The sequence below is a fragment of the Pezoporus occidentalis genome, unplaced genomic scaffold, assembly GCF_034315485.1.
Source record: "Pezoporus occidentalis ecotype Australia unplaced genomic scaffold, CSIRO_AGI_Poc_V1 ctg196, whole genome shotgun sequence".
NCBI lineage: Eukaryota > Metazoa > Chordata > Aves > Psittaciformes > Psittacidae > Pezoporus > Pezoporus occidentalis.
Genome location: NW_026913811.1, coordinates 1,727,505 through 1,748,743, shown reverse-complemented (window position 1 = coordinate 1,748,743; position 21,239 = coordinate 1,727,505). Strand labels below are relative to the sequence as shown.

The window sequence follows — 21,239 nt, the reverse complement described above, 5'->3', positions numbered from 1 at the left end:
GAGGGAAGCTAAGGTATTTCAACAAAATGCAAGTTTTGTCTTCTGAACATCATGAATGATTAAAATATTTTTCATTCATGTCCAATGCATTCAAGCATGTATAAAGCCAGAAAATCCATAATTTCTAATATGCACTCAGATTTGGGGAAAGAAGGTTATAATCAGCTATCAAATAATATGGTCTTCAATAGTGTGGAGCATCATCTTACTGAGTTTAGCCTTCAAAGGGTTTTCCCTCCTTCTGAAGAAAACCTTTGATTACACCATAATACACTGATCACTTGCAGTTTTTGGCATATATTAAGGTTTTTTAAAAATAAAAATGTAATAGCATTCTCTTTGTAACTCAGATATTTTCTCCTTTCTTCAGAAGCAAGGAATATTTTAAATTTATGGGGTATTGGCTTAGTCTTTCCCCTATTGTTAAAAAAAAAAAAAAACACAAAAAAACCACCAAAACAAAAAAACCTACACACAAAAGCTTTTCGAATTCTTGTGTATGGTTACACCATGAGTATCCAGTCATTAATTAGTCTCACATTGCACTAACATGACATGAAGCAGCAATACAGACAATCCTTTCTGCAAAGCTGACAGTGGAAGATGGTTGACTAAAAAATATATGTTTAAATAAGGCTGGACTAGCTCAGGAAGAATACAGTAAAGCAGGGTTTTTCTGTATTTATACCAAATGCAAGTACTCTGTATTCAATTTAATGCACCTGGTGCAAGGAAAGAATAAAACAACATACTACAAAAGGGAAAAATACTGTGTAATAAACAGACTACCTGTTAACAGAGATTATCTTGATCAAAATCATCTATAACTTTTGTTAGTAAACCCCTGTAAAGTATTACTTAATGCGAGATTATTTTGAAGCTAAATGACAGATTGTTCACAGCTGCATATACTTCATCACCTGAATGAAGATCAAAGCAGATTTGCAAGCATCATTATGAGTAATGCATTGTTTTCAAGGAACAAAGTGAATAACGTAGTTAGCCTGTATAAACCTGGAACGGGAAATTTTTCAATCAGTTGTGCCATTCTTCACAAAAACAAAGGACAACAGTTTCTTGAGATGGAGAGAAGTTGTGACCATGAATGGGTTCAATTCCTTAAAGGCTGCCAAGACACAAGGAGGGGAGAGCACTTAAAATTTTTGTGGAACTTTCTCAGGTGGCACTGTGACTGCACTGCCATGCAGACTACATCTTCACAGTATCATTCTTAATCAAGGATCAGCAAAAATAGGAAACGAAGTAAAACTAATGATAAAGTTGAAATAAAGACACAGAAAATTTAATTTTCACAACTTTCTATTCCAGAAAGTCTTTCCATTGCATTCATAAACCTTTTTACTACATAAGAATTTTTGAAATAAACACCCTCCAAAAATCCAGTCTATGAGTTTGTATTGGTGGTGTTTGATGCATTTAGAGATTCAATAACACCTTGAATATTAGAACTCTGGATATTCTAAGAATTGTATCTTCCTTTTAACATTCACATCTAATAAATATTTATTATCTATGCGAATCTTCAGTCTTCCATCAGGGAAAAGGTCATTTTGTACCTAGAATAAAACAAGTTTTATTTAAATAAAGTTAGTGGATTAGGTCATTGCGTTTGAAAATATTATGCTTATGTGTGTGTAATTCTAAAGCAAACATATATAATATAAATATATTAATTATATATTTGTGAGTGCATTTTTTTCATGTATACAACAATATGTCTAGGTACATACATACCTATATGTTTATATAAAACTTATGCATAATCCATATATGTTACGGTATAGTGGCTAGGGTATTAGAAATAAGAATAAGCCCTTAAAAGTGTCTTTTGCAATCACAGTCACGCAGTGTACATTGTAATGAAACAGTTTGACCAATGTGAATGATGTGAATGATGTAAAATTCTATGCATAGTTTCAGTTGTTTTTCAAATGAAAATCTAGAGGCCTGTAATCTGCAGAATAGACATTCCATCCCTGTGGCAAAAGTAACCATGCCATAATATGCCTCAGGCATCTGAAGAACAACCAAAACAATAATACTGACTTGCTCTGAAACAAGATACTCTTTTCCTTTCAAAGCCAATAGTTTTTGAAACAATACAGCTTGGGGTAACTTCGTTAAAAATCTTCATCTAACGTACCCAATGCCCTGCTGTAATTTAGAGAACAAGTATCATGTGCTACAAATCACATCAGTATCTACCATGTCATTGATCAGTCAATGACCTATGTTAGTAATAATGTCCTTAGACCTTTTCTGTGAACTCTGAAATTGATGCCTGATTGCATAACTGCTAGAGAATAACAATAACTAAATATTCTTGTCTCAGGCACAGCTACAGGTTGGGCAGAAAAGTGATTTAGAGCAGGCACGAAGAGAAGGACTTGGGGGTGTTGGTCGATGAGTAACTGAACATGAGCTAGCTTCAGCATGTGCTCACAGCCCAGAAAGCCAACCGTATCCTGGGCTGCATCAAAAAGAGTGTCAGCAGCAGGTTGAAGGAGGTGATCCTGCCTCTCTGCACTAGCGAGACCCCACCTGGAGTACTGTGAGCAGTTGTGGTGTCCTCAACATAAGGACATGGGGTTGTTGGAGCAAGTCCAGAGGAGGGCCATGAGGATGATCAGGGGTCTGGGAGCACCTCTTGTATGAAGACAGGCTGAGAAAGTTGGGGCTGTTCAGCCTGGAGAAGAGAAGGCTGCGTGGAGAGTCATAGCAAGTCATAGCAGACTTCCAGTGTCTGAAGGGGGCCTACAAGGATGCTGGAGAGGGACTATCATCAGGGACTGCAGTGATAGGACAAGAGGTAATGGGCTTAAACTTAAATGGGAGAAGTTCAGGTTAGCTATAAGGAAGAAGTTCTTTACTGTGAAGGTGATGAAGCACTGGAAGAGGTTGCCCAATTGAAGTGGTAAATGCTCCATCCTTGGCAGTGTTCAAGGCCAGGCTGGACAGAGCCTTGGGCAACATGGTCTAGTGTGAGACGTCCGTATTTGTGAAAAGTTGCAACTAGATGATCTTGTAACCCTAACCATTCTATGGTTTTATGATTTTATGATTATTGTCTAAAACTTTTATGTTAAATAGTTAAACCAAAGAGAAAGGGTTACTGTCTAAATACCTAAGGCCATGAGGGCCAAGTCCTGGAGTACTGCATAAGCTGAGGAAAAAACACCTTTTGTAGACCTCAGCAAAGGACATTTAATCTTATCACACTATTCCTTCTGAGATAAAGGGGGTTTGTATATACAAAAGTTATGCTATGAAGTGTGATAGCTTAACCATGTGTCATGCACCTGGTCCAATATTTGCAGCTCTCATGGCTAAATATGATGACTGTTTCTAGAGTATAAAATTTCATAAATTCAGGGGGTGAGATGTTGGCGGTTGGAGTCTAACAGGGTGTGTTTATATGAAGAGATGAAAGAAGACTTCATAAACACTGTTTAAGGAAGTGGAAAATACATTGTTGTGGGGTTTTTATTTTTTAATCTTCATATCACACTTATCTAGATCCAGATCCAAGGACACAGGCTTTTGTGTTTCCCTCTGTTATGTTTTCTGTAAATCACTGGAGATTAAAACTTCCCCCCTATCTTGCTCTCTCTCTCTCCTTTTTTTTCTTTTTTATTTTTAAGGGAAAGTTAGTATTCTTTAAGAAATTACCAATTGTTCTTCCACTCACAAAGGCTCTTGTGCCAATTTGGGAAATCATGCTGAAGTAAAGAAAAGACTAATGACTTCTGTCTGTTCTTTAGAAACACTTAACAAGTAGTTTCACTAGACTGCTTTTCATTGTACTTGGTAAATTTATGGGCCACACAAACTGAATGAGGTTTGCGGTTCTGAAACAGGTCAGGCATAAACCTATGCAATTTTACCCCGAATTTTGATCTCCCTTTATGCACACCTCATCCTCTCTGCCTCTTCCTCTCTGTTTCCCTCTATGCCCTCTCTCCCTCTCTCCTCCCCCACAGCTTTTTACCCATTTGGCATGCCAAGGCATGAATGTACATTTATTTCTAGGGAAAATTAAGTAAAGATTTCAGGTTCTGGCTAGGATCATCTTTATTTCAAATATCAAAGCTTTCCAAATTATTGATTCATGTGTTATTAGGTACCACAAAACAGATACATTTTTTTTTCATGTATAAAAGGGAACAGATTTCCCTTATACGTTTAAATTTTAATTGTAACTACTTGTTAGGGTGGTTTTTTTTCAGCTTCGTCTTTGCTTTTAAAAGAAAAAAAAGTGTTATTTAATGATGGCAATGATAAGTCAGTGTTCCCTACTCCTCCATATCCAATAAGTCAGAAGGAACAAAAAGTCTACAGTCGCCATGTTCTTTTGTAATTGAGCTCTCCCTGAACTCTTTGTAATCTACAGGAGGCTTTGCCTATGATATCCACTTTTAACATGATGGACAGGGGTAGAGCAGTTGATGTCATCTACCTGGACTTGTGCAAAGTGTTCGACACTGTCCCACACAACATCCTTGTCTCTAAATTAGAGAGACATCAATTTGATGGATGGACCACTCTGCGGATAAAGAACTGGCTGGATGGCTGCAAACAAAGAGTTATGGTCAACGGCACAATGTCCTGCTGGAGACCAGTAACGAGTGGTGGGATTGAGTGCGCCCTCAGCAAGTTTGCCAATGACACCAAGCTGTGTGGTTCGGTTGATACGCTGGAGGGAAGGAATGTCATCCAGAGGGACCTCGACACACTTGTGAGGTGGGCTGATGCCAACCTCATGAATTTTAACCATGCCAAGTGCAAGGTCCTACACCTGGGTTGGAGCAATCCCAGGCACAGCTACAGGTTGGGCAGAGAAGTGATTGAGAGCAGCCCTGCAGAGAACTTAGGGCTGTTGGTCGATGAGAAAATGAACATGAGGCAGCTTCAGCCTGCTCTTGCAGCCCAGAAAGCCAATTGCATCGTGTGCTGCATCAAAAGGTGCGTGACCAGCAGGTGGAAGGAGGTGATCCTGCCCCTCTACTCTGCTCTTATGAGACCTCACTTGGAGTATTGTGTGCAGTTCTGGTGTCCTCAACATAAGAAGGACATGGAAGTGTTGGAACAAGTCCAGAGGAGGGCCATGAGGATGATCAGGGGACTGAAGCACCTCCCGTATGAAGACAGGCTGAGGAAGTTGGTGCTGTTCAGCCTGGAGAAGAGAAGGCTGTGTGGAGACCTGATAGCAGCCTTCCAGTATCTGAAGGGGGCCTATAGGGATGCTGGGGAGGGACTCTTCACTAGGGACTGTAGCGATAGAACAAGTGGTAATGGGTTAAAACTGAAACAGGGGAAGTTTAGATTGGATATAAGGAATAAGTTCTTAACTATGACGGCAGTGAGGCACTGGAATGGGTTGCCCAGAGAAGTTGTGAGTGCTCCATCCCTGGTGGTGTTCCAGGCCAGGTTAGACAGAGCCTGGTGTGAGATTGTTTACTGTGAGGTGTCCCTGCCCATGGCAGGGGTGTTGGAACTAGATGATCTTAAGGTCCTTTTCAACCCTAAGTATTCTATGATTCTATGATTCTAAATTAGCTCTTTTGACCAGTGCAGATCTTTTTGTGATGTTGTTTTCCCGAATAATTTTGTATAAACATTCTCATTTAAAGATGCAATTTGGAAGCTTGATAAAAAAATAGTATCTTTCCACCTTTATCCAGGGAGTCATTTTAGTGTCAGCAGTAAAGTGCTCTCTGGACACTTTCAATCATAATATGGGAAAAAATTAATTTCCAGCTATGCTTTGAGAGCATTTGTATTTGTTTACTGTCACCTGCTGCCATCTGAGTTTTTCATTCACATATAAAAAACAGTTCCCAGGAGTGTTTGGGCAAAAAATCATTAGTTAAATCTCTGCTGTTCTGAGAATTTTTACCCTAAGTGTAAATATTTTTGCTGATAAGATTGTTATTTTTCATATGTCCAGCCTTCAGCTGGATACCCCAGGTACAATATATCAGGTCCAGGAAACAGAAATTCTCTAAGAGCTTATTAGGTCTTAACTTTTGCAACAGCAAGCAGCATTTCTTTATCACATTCAGCAGGAATCAGGCTTGTCCTGAGATTTTTGACCATCTATCTGAGAGAAGCATTCAACAGAAAAACCTGTTTTTTTATGAGAAAAGTCTTTTTGCTTGTTAAGCAAATCTTTAGGTTTTGCACTTCACATCTTCCTTTAAGTTGGCCCTATATTCTTTAGTGAGCACAGGACTTGGGATATAAGATTTCTGAGTTTGTATTGTTTAATTACAATACACAATTATAAGTTTAAAATTCACACTGCTTATGCTGTCATGCTGTAGTTCTTTTTAGGCCTTTGCCTTACAAAAATAGGAGCCTGTGTTGAGGCTTCTTTAGTTTGATGCCTATTTTATTGAAAAACAACCAATGCAATTCACATGTTTATTTCATTGTCTGGGTTAGTTCTAAGATACTGAAACTTAGACAGACAATTCTTACAGTCTATTTAGATCATATTTTGTTTCATAATCACCTTAATGCTTTTATAAAAGAACCTTGATTTTTCCATTCGGTAAAGAATTGGGCTTTTTTTAGTAGGTTTTGGTTTGGGTTTTTTTGTGTGTGTGTGTGTTTTGTGGTTTGTTTGTTTTGGGTTTTTTTGTGAACTGTTCTTGACATTCACCAGATATCAAAGGCAAATATACATGATTCTGTCAGCTTTCCCATTACCTGGGAATACACAGGACAAGAACCCATTGCAAACAGGTTCAACTTCACCTACTTCAGTTACCACCTGGTTTAGCTTAAGAGAACTATGCCTATCTGTCTATTCTTCACAAGAATGAGCAGGAAGATATCCAGACACCAAAATCACAGTTCTTCCATTAAATGAGTGAAAATTTTCAATTTTCACATGGCACTTCTAGATCTAAAATATCCTAGCACAAAAATTTGAGTCTCTGTTTAGGTAATAAAGATAACTGAATGTTGCTATCAATTTCCTTATGTACCAATTTTAAACTCATATCATCTCTTTTCTCCTTTCTTACCAATGGAATGATCCATTACTTTACAATTCATTTTATTGAAATCTGTTATAGAAAAAATAAAAGCAGACATTAATATTATTTTTCGCTTTTTCTTCTTTAAAAGAGAACTCAGTTTCAGAGACTGTTATAATCTATCTAGTGAAGATGAGCTTTTTTTCTAATTATAAATTTGCATTGAACAGAATATATTCTAGATTTTAATTGGAATTACAAAGGAATAACTACTTTTTGAAATGAAGGGCAACCTGAACAGGAACTAGGTCAAAGGATACAGCTAATTTAAACATCAAAGAAGAGAAAGGTAACTTTGCTTCCTATTCACTGTGGAAAATGGGAACTGACATTTCTTTCCTGCTTCAACTGCATATAGGAAATCCTGAAAACCTTAAAAACTTCTATCTGTGTCAAGTTTCTAACTCTGCTCTCAATTTTTTTAATAGGTGCCAACTAAGACTCCAAATCTGTTCAAGGCCTACCCAAATAAGGGATTTCAGACTTCTGTAAAGCAGCTACATTCTAGTTCCTTTTCAGCATCAGAAAGCAGTGACAGTGAAGACTTTCATAATAATTTTGGAGTTCCTTAAAAGGAGTCTTTTAAAGCCCTGCTTTACTCCCCCAGAACCTAGAATAATAGGCACTTGGACACTTTCTGAATTTTTGAAAAATTATTTGAGTATGAAACATAAAAAGGGTTTGGTTTTGTCTATTTGGTTGGCTTGGGTTTTTTTTGGGTTCATGGGGTTTTTTCAAAGAAAATATATTTTTGAAAGGAGGAGGCTTGTGTCTCTTGTCTTTAACGCTCGGAACTGTCTTTCAGTCTGAGAGAACAGGTGTCTTCCCTGCAACTCATCCCATCTTCTGGTGGGAACCAGTATCCAAACCTTGGAGTACAGTGCTTTCACCTTTCTTCAGGTCTTGAAAATTAGTGGTTTGGAGGACTAGATCAGATGACTCAAAAACTGTCATTTGTCCCTCTGCTCCTGTGTAAAAGCATTGCTATAAAGGAAGCAAAAAGAATTGCTGCCCTGTGCAAAACAAATATTCTAATATAGATTTATCAGTTTCTTACCATGGTAACACTTCTTTTCTGGACTGCATTTTACTGTGCTGCTGTACTATCTAGCTTCTTGATTGACAAGATTGTCATTTAATTTAGGGGTGGGAGGCAACTGAATAAACTGGCAGCATTTCAAGTGCATTCCCTAAGGTCTTAGTCCCTAACCCTTGTTTTTTGCCATGAGTGTCTGCAAGATGGTTATCACAACTGGGTCAGATGGAATTTGATGCAATCCATGCTTTTCCTCTGGGAGAGCTCCTGCAAAAATTGGAAAAACAAGAACAAGCAATTAAGTTTCCTTTCAAAAAAAGCAGAGCTATAATATTTCTTCTACTCTAAGAGAACCTAAGGAATAGCAAATTCAAGAATCTTGTATATTGTGCACCCTCACCTGTTTTCTGCAGCCAAGTGGATAGCAGTCATTGTAACAGCATAACTATTACTTTTGAGATTTTGAGCCAGTGTGGACAACTTCTACCTTTAAAACATGTATAAGACAAAACAGATTACAAAAAGCAGTGTGTCAAGGGAAAAATCACAGCACCATCCAGTTCAGGGACTGAGGGAAGCATTCTGCTCACCTATATTATTAGTCTGTCTAAACACCCCACCATTATGAGCTGAACAATGTGTCCTCTCCAAAACCCTGAATTTTCTGTCGAGATAAATACCTACACAACGTATTAAAAAATGAAAAGCTAGGAATTTTCTCCCTGAACCTATTAAAAGAACACACTGCACCTGAGAAGAAGCTGTTTCTAACACCACTGAACTCTGCAGAAGTCCCAAGAAGAAATTCAGCAAAAAAAATATTTGGACTGTGCATGTTCAAGTGGTTGTACTGCCATGTCAGGGCTTTATTTTGACTACATAAGATAGTAAGCCTGTCTTTCAGAGAGGAAACCTATATAGTGCTTCAGAACCAGTCACAGACTGAAAATTAAACAGCAGACTTAGGGGAAATATAAATATTCTAAACCTCAAGGACTATGTCAGTGTGGCCAAAGGGCAGTTCTTGGATACTTGGATACACAAGTAAGATTGCATTTTCAAATCTGGAGAAAAGCTTGTGTGCCCACAAGTTTGAGTACTTTTTCTATCTGTACTAACTAGCTAGACCAACTAATCTAATAAAAGATACCAGTTTACCTAGAAATTTTGCCCTGCCACATTTTCTGACAGCATCATGGCTACAATAGCTGTATCACTAAATAAATGTTATTCAAACCAATCATTTCATTTGTGCTCAAGGGGGAGTTCTATCTTTCCTCTCTAAAGGAAAGTGGTTAGTGCAAACTAACAACACAAATGTGCATTTGGATTAAAAATATCTGTATCTGAGGGTAAACAGAAAATTCTCCTGCCTTGATTCCTTCCTTTTTCTCCTGCCAGTAGCTTTACAGTAAAGCGACTTGAAAAATCCCCAGTAGCAGTTTTCTGAAATTCTTCTGTTCATGTCTTAACAGCATCATCAGCGACGAGAAGAGGGAGAGAAAAGTGCCTGTTCCTGTCAGATTTGCAGTTTTCCACAATTTAGATCCAGACAAACAATAAAAAAATGACAGCCTGCCCAACGTATCTAATGCTATACTGATGCTAGAGCAGTACTACAGAAATTACAGGAAAACCCCAACAAGCACAAATTCTAAATGATGAAGACTTCATAGTTTTTATATTATCTAAGAACAAGTGCGATGAAGGCAGAAGAAATGGTAAAGATAAACAGAGCAGGAGGCAGTCAGCTGTCTCCTTGTCACAGCTGAGGGTCATAAGCTCAGGAAAAATGGCAGGAGCATCAGGTAGTTCTGAAAATCTTTCTACCACATTCCCACTGTTACTTGTTTGCTAGATCATGCTGTATGAAACAATAAAATACCCTCACAGTTTACAAGAAACACAAGCATTCTAATGAAATAACCTGTACTCGCCAGAAATGGTTTTGCTTTGAGACTTGAAAGACTTGACCTAAGACATGGAGGAGATAACTGCAATGTTTCCGGTGATTCTGTGGGCTTTGAATCAGCTTCATAAACTGTGGGAAAGAAGTGCACAGAAGAATTATCACCCAATGGCCTGCCTGGGAATCTACTCTCCCAAGCACTATGATTGTCACTGACCTTCACAGGGGCAAGCAGCAAACCAAGTTTTCATGCATCTGGCTTTAGTTGATCTGTTTTCGGTCAATTTACTTCTCTTGAGGGCAAACCTCTTGCAAAAATAATAAAGGCAAAATGTGTGAGAGACTCACACAGGAGAAAGGGCTTTCTGTAAGAATCACATATATGAAAAACTGTGTTCATGTAACTGTGAAAAAAATAAAGTGCTTTCTGAAGCTAGCTGGGAAAGTAGACAACTGTGTCTCAGCTGTAAGCTTGCAGGCTTACAGGCTACCCATGAACAAACGTGACAGAGAAATTGTCTGCCAGCTTTGTCTCCCTATCTGGGCAATCACATCATACCTAAATTTCTATAAGCAGAGACCTGCTACAAAGATGGGCTTCTTGTAAAGAACAAATCATCTGAGAAAAATCAGGATCTAAATAATGGGGACACAGACTCTGCTGCCTGGGGCAGTTTCTTGTGTTGCCATATCAACAGCAGGTTGGCTTCTGCTTTTGCCAGATAGACCTATGTACAAATTGAAGTTTGTAGTTCATTGAAATCACTTTCTATTGCCTTTGTTTTTGCATGCTTTACTCTAAATCTTCTCCTAATAGAACAAAGCAATTAAAATTAAATATACCTAAAATATAATCCAGAGTAATAATTATGAGGAAAATAAAGACAGCATGTTGTGGTTTAAACTCAGCCGTAAATCACACAGTCGCTCTCTCACTCCTCCCCCTTTCCTTCTCCCGCTCCCAGAGGGATGGGGAGGAGAATTGAAAGAATGTAACTCCCACAGGTTGAGATAAGAACAGTCCAGTAACTAAGGTATAACACAAACACTGCTGCTGCCACCAATAATAATGATGATAAGGGAAATAACAAAGGAAGAGAATACAACCGCTCACCACCAGCCGACTGATACCAAGCCTGACATGAGCAGTGATCTCACCCTTCCAGGTAACTGCCCCCAATTTATATAGTGGGCATGACGTGCTGTGGTATGGAATACCTCTTTGGTTAGTTTGGGTCAGGTGTCCTGTCTCTGCTTCCTCCCGGCTTCCCCTCCTCCCTGGCAGAGCATGAGACTCAGAAAGTCCTTGGTCAGACTAAATATTTGATCAGTAACTAAAACCATCGGTGTTATCAGTGATGTTCCCAGGCTGAAAGTCAAAACCACAGCACCGCACCAGCTACTGACAAGCAGAAAAAATGACTGCTACTGCTGAACCCAGGACACAGCAGAACCAACATAATGCTAGCTCTCAGGAAAAAAATGCATTTGTGTTTTTTTCTGAGACACAAGAAAAAGAGAGACAGCTCTTTCTATGATTTATAAATGAAAGTGAGAAATTTGAGGTTCTTTTCAAATGTGTGTATTACATTGTCAACATAATACATGTATTTTTATTTTGTATAAATAAATTCTCAGAGTGCACCCTGTAGTATATTAGCTAATATGTAGAGCACCAATTTACCAGCATTTGCAAAGATCTTCTAGACTCTTTCATAACTGAAAAACTGAATGAAGAATTTAAACTTTTAACCAATGTCTTTCTTTCATTCCATTTTAAAAAGCTGTCCTGCTAGAGGACTTAAAATAATAAGCACTGCATAAATGCCTGTACATGGAAAGTGGCCTCTGTTGGCAAAATTACTCTGTTGTTGAGTTATTCACTTTAGCATTCTATTACAGAACATTATTTTCTATCACACGAATATATAGAAATCCTGCACACACTTATAGCTCTTCATGTATGAAAGGACAACATATACAACATTTTCAATCAAATGGTTTATGTAATACTCGGAGCTAACATCTGTTGATATAGTATAAAATAAATAGATATTAGGAAATTAATGGAATCATTCATGACTTTTTGCATTTTCATTGATAACATCTGTTCTCCAAAAATATTTCTACTTATACTAAATAATATTTCAATCTATTTTTTTTCCCCTTCTTTCTAGCTGTTTTTCCAAGTTCACATGTTGATCATCTCTTAATGCCATATTGAAGTGCTGTCGAAACAACTTTCTTGTCATAAGCAAATTACTTAGTCAAAAAAATAAGAAAGAGAACAATAAATTTCTGAATACCAAAATTTTAATTTCAAGTATATTTCCAACAATGGACATTAGGTTATTTTAAAATTCTATATTCCAAAAATTTCTCTGATGTAAACCTTTTCCAACATCATGCACTGGACCAGTTGTGCCCTCAATTACACCAACACAGCCCTCTAGAAGTCAATATCATTACAGCATTGTAAAGCTAGGATGAGATCTGGTGTTGCCCTTCTTAGTCTTTTTGACTGTGTTACAAGACCTTCTGTTTCTTTCATTCCTTCCTTCCTTTTTCTTTTTTTTTTCTTTTTTTTTTTTCTTTAAACTCAGCTTCAACTTTTTTCTAAGCTCATTTTGCCCCAGGCATAAGTTCAGTTTGAACAGTCTGATCTGAGAAATACAAGCAAAACAAACACTGTTTGTCTCCTTTTGAAAGTTATTCAGGCACCAGGGGCTAGGTCTTGATTAATACCTTCTTTTGAAGCCATTGTTATCTAAGGTCTTATACAATTTGTTTTGGAATTTTCCTTGTGTTCAAAAGTTGTGTTGAAAACCTAATGAAGTTGACACAAAGCACTACTGTAATGAGGTAAGACTATGTCCCTACTAACAAAAGAGTTAAAATGAATTATTTCATATGCTGCCAGTGACAATCAGTGTTAAGGGAACATATGAACACTGAAAGTTTGATTCAGTTGCCTAAACACAGGCATCTAGTGACATTTGAGATGCCCTACTACTTCCCACATGGCATTCATACGCAAATGCTAAAGGCACAAGCTTTCGTTGTTTTCTTGGGGTACCATATCTGACAAGCCTATGCAAACTCCCCAGTGCCTGAAATGACATGAAAGAATTTTGCTGAGGCAATTGAATCAAGCACTAAGTGTCTGTGTATTCTGTCACTAAGTCACTGCCACAAAAAATTAGCTTTCACTTTGTTGATAAAGGACACACCTGCTAAATGTTTTGAACATACTTTGGAAAATCTGCTCAATATGAATTTTACATAGTCTGCAAAGCATGAACATAAGAATAGGGAAGTCCCAGTACCTTTATGCCCCATGCTTTGTTCTCTTGGCTGGCAAATTATAGCACATTCCCATGGGGAAAAATCCAGCCATGTTGTGGAACCTTAGTGAACCATGTAAAAACCAGAAGGCCAAATCATATGCTGCATAATTAGATACTTTGCAAACGACATTTGCAAATGACATTTGCAAAGTTGCTCCTGTTTCATGTCATGGTGAATTGGAAGGTAGTGAATTCATTAGGGTTTTGATAGAGTTACTGAATGTAGGTATTACAGGCTTTGGTTCCACCAACGTCTGCAAGATCAGAGCACAGCCATATCATAAACTGCTTCCCAATACTATCCTTAATACCTTACAAGAGCTGGCATGCTCTTCACTGCTCACTGCACCAGCCAGCCTGTTTTTGGAGGCACTCCACCCCAGGCTGATCAATTCATTCCTTTCCTGCCTCTTTGCTACGAAAAAGAACTCTCAGAGCTCCCATTCTATTTGACATTGTGTCCTGATGTACAATGATGGCTTGTAATTCCAAGAATTATTAGTAGCATTCAACATGGGTTTAGCAGGGTCACCTAAGGGCAGACTATAATCTAAGTGCAAACTCCTTTCTATAGCTGCTTTATTTTATTCTCAATGTTATTTAAACTTAGACTTCTCTGTGCCAATGTTACTATGACTATACTGACCTCTAGGGGTTTCCTTTCCATCATAGAGTCTTTAGTTTTGTTGGCTGCAGAATAGTGAGGTCAGTTGTCTGAGTTGTGCTAGTGGAATTATTTTTTTTTTTGTTTTTGCACATTGCAGTTTCTTTAAAAAGTAAGACAGAAATGAAATGAACACTACAGTGACAAGACAGAAAACACACCCATCCATGTTTGTAGGGCATCAAGTGAGATGCAACACTTTTATCTTCAGAGATGAAACAAACCTTGGACAAAATTGGTACACTTTCAAGGCTTGCCAGATGCAATGTCTTGTAAATATAACAAGAGCAAAGTTACTCTTTAGATAGTCATCCTGCTATGTTTAGAAGATTAAACACCACTAATTTTTGTTCCATAGATCTTGTTCCTTCTAAGAATCTTTAACAACATTTTTAAGAAGAAGGACTTGGATAGTTTTCAATGACAATTCACCTTTGTCGAAGATGGGCATTTGTCAAACTGGCTGCTCTGAATGATACAAAAGTGACTTCTGAACTATGAAACTGATTCTTTATATCAAAATGATTCATTCTAATAGTACACATCTTTCTGAAAGGACTTCTGGTATATATATTGTCCAGTAGTGTGCATCAACAACAGAGGTATTCAGCAAAAATGCTGTAGCCTTAGCACCTCTCAGTAGCATCAGTTTTCCTAGAAAAAAAGTCCATAACATGAACACTAGAGCAGTAAGATTTCATTTAAACACTATAGGTCAGCAAATGCAGAAGTGAATGTTTCCTACTGCTTACAAATGTACTGAGACAGTCTTAGTTACAGGATTTCATATACATGCGCACAATTCTATGTTTTTAACATGGATACAATCTCTTCCTTAGTGTACTCTACTTCATATTTGGCCAAATAAACAGTCAGTTCACAACTCACCAAAACTATTAGTCGTGAGTGAAAAACAAGTTTCAAGCCATCATCACTTTTAACAAATCAGAAATGAGTTCTCAAAAACCTTAATGAATTCTAATTCTCACTGAATCTAAGTCCCATTGTTTCAATAAACAGTAAAGCAACTTTGACTCTTACAATTAGTGCCCACTTATAATCAGAAGAGAGGCCAAAAAGTTATTGTCTAAATTTGGAAAAACATACTGGCTTCATGCCCAAAATAAAGCACTTCCAATTTCTGCTTTTGCTTAGACATCTGGAATCACCAGATAATCAGGAAATCCGCAGAAAGAAAATGGGAAATCCTATATTCTTCATCTGCAAGGAAGGGGAATTCCACTGTGGAAAACCGTATCAGCTATCAACAGAGCTAGATCTAGTATATAAAAATAATATTAAAAAATTATATTTAAACTAGGAAAGCTTGAGTAAAAGGCAGAAACATAACAAGAAGGCATTTCTTAGTGTCAGTTAACTTTGAATTTACTATAGTGTAGTATGACAAAATTCATAGCTGTTTTATATATCCCACGTAAAACAGCCTCAAGCAGTTATATCAGGGAACATTACACCTGGAGAGAAGTGCTGAATGTCAGTGAAGGACTGGACATGTATAATTTTGCTCATCAAATTTAAGTTCCTGGTTTTCCTTCTTTAGATTCTTTCAATGCTGTTTTAAATTTCCTTTCTGTTTCCTCAAAACCTATGTAAACTTTGTATACTGATTAATTTTCCTTTAAAATTTCATTTGGGGGCTTCTATTCCAGGCCTGTATTTACACAGCCTTTTCCTCCCCTGCCCTGAGTTCTCTGTATTGAATTATATTATACTTGGGATGATTCAGGCCCCAGATTTGCATGGTTGGCAAATCCTTAATCTTTTTTTTTTGTTGCAGACAGGCTCAATTGTGGTAGGCAAGCAAAGCACAAGCAATAATTCTATACAAGCCAATACCTGTACACAAATATCTATACACAAACTACGATTCCTGATTTCTTCTGTTGATCATCAAGGTGTCCATGCAGCTACCATCGTCCTATTTATATTATAGCCTTTGGAATTCAGAATAATTCAGAATCATCCTTTTTTACTACCAATTATCAATACAAGCTCAAATACTGTGTACCTTTTTGGTAGAATGTCTGATAGAAATAGATACCTGAAGAAGCAAATTCTGTCAGATTTTCCCCACATCATCCTAAGAATGAGGTGGATGTTAATTTTTCAGGAAAAGAGCTACAAACCTTGTGGCTCCTACAAGAATCTTCCTGATGCTGTCAAGTTTAGAAGCTTCTTTTAGAGAGCTGCTCTGTAACAGCCTACTACCAAAAAAACAGGGTTAGTAGGTAAGTAAAAATGATATTTCCTGATCTAAAAAGGGCTGCAGAAGAAGTAATTCTGTTTAGACCTCATAGTGCATTGGAGCAGCCTAGAAATGAAAATATAAAAATTAAAAAAACACAGTGATGGATGAACTGAAATGCAGCATTGTAGAATCACAGGCTGGTTTGGGTTGGAAGGTGCCTGGAAGATCATCTACTTCAAACTAGACCACAAAGCATGCTAAAAGAAATAATACTGTTCTTAGCTGAGGCTTCATATTTTGGCATACTTTGTAAGATATGATAGGTCTTGATAGGCTTCATTAACTTCATTAACAAAAAAAATAGAAAGAAAAATAAAAAAAAAACAAACCCTGTATGTTTCTGTGAATGAAATTTAAGCTTGTATGGGAAAGGATTTTAGTGCTCTGGTGCTGTTTGCTTTGGCTACTATTACAAAAAATATTCCAGTGGTGAAATCAAAGGTTAAATGCAACTGGCAGGAAGTTATAAAGGTGAATTGCATAAGATGTTGCTGAATAACAGGAGTTTACAACTCCAGCTATTTCTTCTGTTCAGAGTGCTTGGAAGGGTTGTAAATAGTAGTATGTAAAGGACAGATTTTAGATATTAGTGTGATAGATTTTTCAGATTGAGATGATACACATTTACAGTAGTAATTATCATTTAAAAGTGTAAATTGAGGCATTTCATCAGTGTGAACAAGAGGGTATTGTATGTTGGTTTTTCTAGACTTGAGTTTCTTTTAAGTTCCTCATGTTAAAGCAGTTTGGGGAACAACTGAAGGAACTTGTATATGGCTAGTACAACTTGTTGAAACTGTGGAATGAAATAGCTAAGCTAATTTATTGATGCTGCTATATCTCTGTAATTTGCATAATGAATATGTAGCACTGCTATTTTCCATAGACTTCTGTACAAAACAGTCCAGAGTTTAGTCAACAATAATTCAAATAATGAATTTTCCACACACAAAAATGCCATGAGTATATTTTGAATCTTTGCTTTTATTATATAATGTGAGTACAACTTGGGCAATCCATATGCAGAGTACACACCTGATATTTAAAATGTATCTTTGTGAAGCTTTTTCAAATTAAGTGCACACACTTAAATATCTCCATTCTGACATAAGACACGTCACATTCAGAATTGTGGCCCAGTGTATGGGAAGGGGAAAGGAAAAGGGATAATCAGGTCACATTACTTTGGAAAAGGCTAAAGTGCCAGGTTATAGCTTAGCATTGCCACCTCAAGAATGGAACCCCTCACTGTATAACTCACCTTTTACTGTGATATAGTATAGCGCTGCTTTGTGACCTGGTTGTTCCATGTGACTCAGCTCAGAGTTGGTTAGTGGATCACTGATCAGGCCACATTGTGTGTAGCTGTGTTGAAAGGAGGCCATTGCTTGTTTCTGGAGGTGACTGAGCCGGCTAATGAGCAGTGGTAAGCTGAAAAGCCACTACCTCTGTGAGTCGCAATCTCAGTATGTGAGATATGTTAAGCTTGCATGACAAAGTAATTAAAAATAAAAAAAAAAAAAGACACGCAGAGAACAAACTGTTAAAAGGAACACCTTTCTATGCTATTAAATGCAAAATTGCATCTTTTGAGATGTCTGACAGCTATTAAAGAGCTTAGAAAAACAGAAGATTTACCATTGAAATCAGTAAAAGGAATTCTAATAAGCAAGTTCAGTTAATTTACTAGTCATCTGTAAAAAATAATACATAAACAAAGAATCATTGTTTAATAATCACTAATTAAAATTAGGGATGCAATATTAGCACTCTTTAGCATCTGGTTTAATTCCAGCTATCATGGGCAGCTTTAGTCTACTGCATTTAACACCTTTTTAACACTAAGACTTTGCAAACCCTCCAGCAAAAGAGTGAGACAATCCTTCTTAGCATGAGAGATCACACTCTGGTAGTATTAAAATAGACATAACCATGCAAATACTACATTTCCTATAAGATTTTTCTTTCAAATTCTAAGCCCATTGGGTTTTCAGCTTTGCTCAGAGACTAATACAGACTTTGTGACTATAGCACAATCATTTTATAATAAGCAAGACAAGAGCAATTTAAAAAGTCCATACAGAAGTAGTTGTAAATAGTTACAATGAAAACTATCAAAGAGGGTTGTCTCACAATTGTTATTTCAAGTGCACCATAATTTTAAGTGTCCTAAATGTCTTTTGATGCATTCATTTATATAAATTTCACATGGGCTGAATGAAACAAAGATTCATGTCAGTTCCAGTGATGATACTACCATAGCTGCACTGTCAGGAATTAAAATTTCATTTAACAAGCTCAGATTCTAAAAAGGACCCTTCATTTAGAAATTACATATTTAACACAATTTCATTGAGAATACCACATTTTTCTCCTGATAGGATTGTTTCTTATTCATTTCTTTAAAAAAAAGCCCAAAACTTCAACAACAAAATAACCCCAAACAGACAAAAAAACAACAAAAAAACTCCAGCAAACAACAAAACTAACAATTGTTAGTTGTACAGAATTTAAATGCATACATTGCTGTATCGAAACGTGACCTGCTGGAGGCTGAGTACTGAAAGGAGGACTGGAATAACAGACATTTTGTAACTAAAGAAACATGCAGTGAAATAATTCTCAAGACAGTCATTGTCCATTTTTTTTTCCAGCTTACATATTCTATATGTACAGTTCATTAAGCTAAATATGTTCAGAACTGGCATTTATCAAGTCACTAACTAGAAGAGCTGGTTGGTAAGTACTTATCATAAAGCAGTCTGCTTACGTAGCAAAGTGTGGCATACGAAAATATAATTTAGCTACTCAAAACTGATATTTATAATATTATATATTCAGTATACAGATCTTATCAAAATAATTTTTATTGTGTATTATAATCATAAGATTTTGTTCTTTATTGTGTTTTATTCCATTATCACCACAACTACCTTCTAGTTTTCTGGAAAAGTATAGCCCACTTTGTAAAGGTGAAGCTGTGAAAGTACACACTTCCTTCATTTAGCTCCCTAGGCAGGGTCAGAGAACAGCTTTCAGGCTGTTCATTAGTGTCTGCTTATTACTAATTCTAATTTGAACCAGAGCAACACAGAGTTTTAGGCAGCACCTAGTAACATAATGCTTAGAATTACTGAATAATTCCTCCTATGCTTACAGGAAGAGTGAAAAATACCTGTGCAAATCAATTCTGAGTGTGCAGTATTTGTGCTACTTTCTACTTCAGCCTTTGGATGAGCACAAGAGTATGCTATACATAATTACATACAAGTATACATACAAGTTACATACTATAAAAGCAGGTCTAGTAGGCCTATCAAATAAAGATTCTGTATGGCTATGTCATTTTTTCCTACGTTATGTGCTGTTAACCATAGAAAAGTTGCAATCATTGAGAAGTTGAGTACATCTGCAGGTCCTGAGGGAACTGGCAGATGAAGTGGATAAGCCATTCTCCATCATATGTGAAATATGGCAGTCCACTGAAGTTCCCAGTGACTGGAAAAGTGGATTCGATGGATGGCCCACTCAGTGGATAAGGAGTTGGCTGGATGGTCACACTCACAGAGTCACGAACAACGGCTTGATGTCCAAGTGGAGACTGGTGATGAGTGGTGTCCCTCAGGGGTCTGACGCTGTTTAGCATCTTTGTTGGTGACATGAACAGAAGGACTGAGTACACCCTCAGCATGTTTGCCAGCAACACCAAGTTGTGTGGTGCAGTCAACATGCTGGAGGGAATGGATGCCACCCAGAGGGATTTTGACAAATGTGAGAGGTCCGAACCTCATGAAGTTCAACAAAGCCAAAAGCAAGGTCTTGAACCTGGGTCAGGGTAATCCCAAGCACAAATATGGGCAGAGACTGGATTGTGAGCAGCCCTGAGGAGAAGGACTTGGGGTGTTGGTCAATATGAAACTCAACATGACCCAGCAATGTGCTCTTGCAGCCCAGAAAGCCGACCGTATGCTGGGCTGCATCAAAACAATCACAACCAGCAGATTAAGAGAGGTGATTTGCCCCCTCTACTCCCCTGCCTGGAGTACTGCTCTGCTGCCCCCAACATAAAAAGGACACAGACCTGCTGGACCAAGTTCAGAGGAGGACCACAAAGATGATCAGAGAGCTGGAGCACCTATCCTATGAAAAGAGGCTGAGAGAGCTGGGTTGTTCAGCCTGGAGAAGGCTCCAGGGAAACCCTATAACAATCTTCTAGCACCTAAAGGGGGCCTACAAGAAATCTGGAGAAATCACTACAAGGGCATGTGGAGATAGGACAAGGGGGAATGCCTTTAAAGTGACAGAGGGTAGATTTAGATTAGATACTAGGAATAAATTCTTCCCTGTGAGGGTGATGAGGCGCTGGCACAGGTTGCCCAGAGAAGCTGTGGCTGCCCCATTCCTAGAAGTGCTCAAGACCAGGTTGGATGGGGCTTGGAGCACCCTGGTCTAGTAGATGTCCCTGCCTCTGGCAGGGGAGCTGGAACTTGATGATCTCTCAGGTTCTTTCCAACCCTGTTCTGTGATTCTATGATGCTGCATTTCAGTTCATTCATCTACTGGACATTCTGCAATTGAATGACTTTGAACTCTGAAACTTGAAATTGGCAGTTTATTACTCTGATTTGTTTTTTGCTTAATTAGTGCTTGTATGATTTTAGAAAGATTCATTAACCTCCTGAAATGAATGAGAGCATACTTAAACATGTGTTGTGGTTTAACCCCAGCCAGCACCTAACCACCACGCAGACACTCATTCACTTCTGTCTGACCCCGGTGGGATGGGGGAGAGAACTGGAAGGGTAAAAGAGAAAACTCATTAGGTTGAGATAAAAACATTTATTAATTAAAAAATTCATAATAATAAATAAACACCAAGAAAGAAAATTAATGCAAATAAAACCAGTTGCCCATGACCAGCTGACCAATGCCCAGCCAGAGCAGTGATCT

General features: G+C 37.7%; 1 long non-coding RNA gene across 2 annotated transcripts in view; it reads right to left on the bottom strand.

Moving 5' to 3' along the window:
* Positions 1–1,247: 1,247 nt before the first annotated feature.
* The window catches only part of LOC134162990 (uncharacterized), a 36,885-nt gene continuing 16,893 nt past the window's right edge, over positions 1,248–21,239 (bottom strand). The window contains exons 4-5 of one of the 2 annotated variants that reach the window (XR_009964517.1): positions 8,122–8,367; positions 1,248–1,577 (exon numbers count right to left, since the gene is read on the bottom strand). This is a non-coding gene — a long non-coding RNA (uncharacterized LOC134162990). Of the gene's footprint in view, positions 1,578–7,799; positions 8,368–21,239 lie in introns of those variants that run through there. The other variant, XR_009964516.1, reaches the window with a different exon arrangement.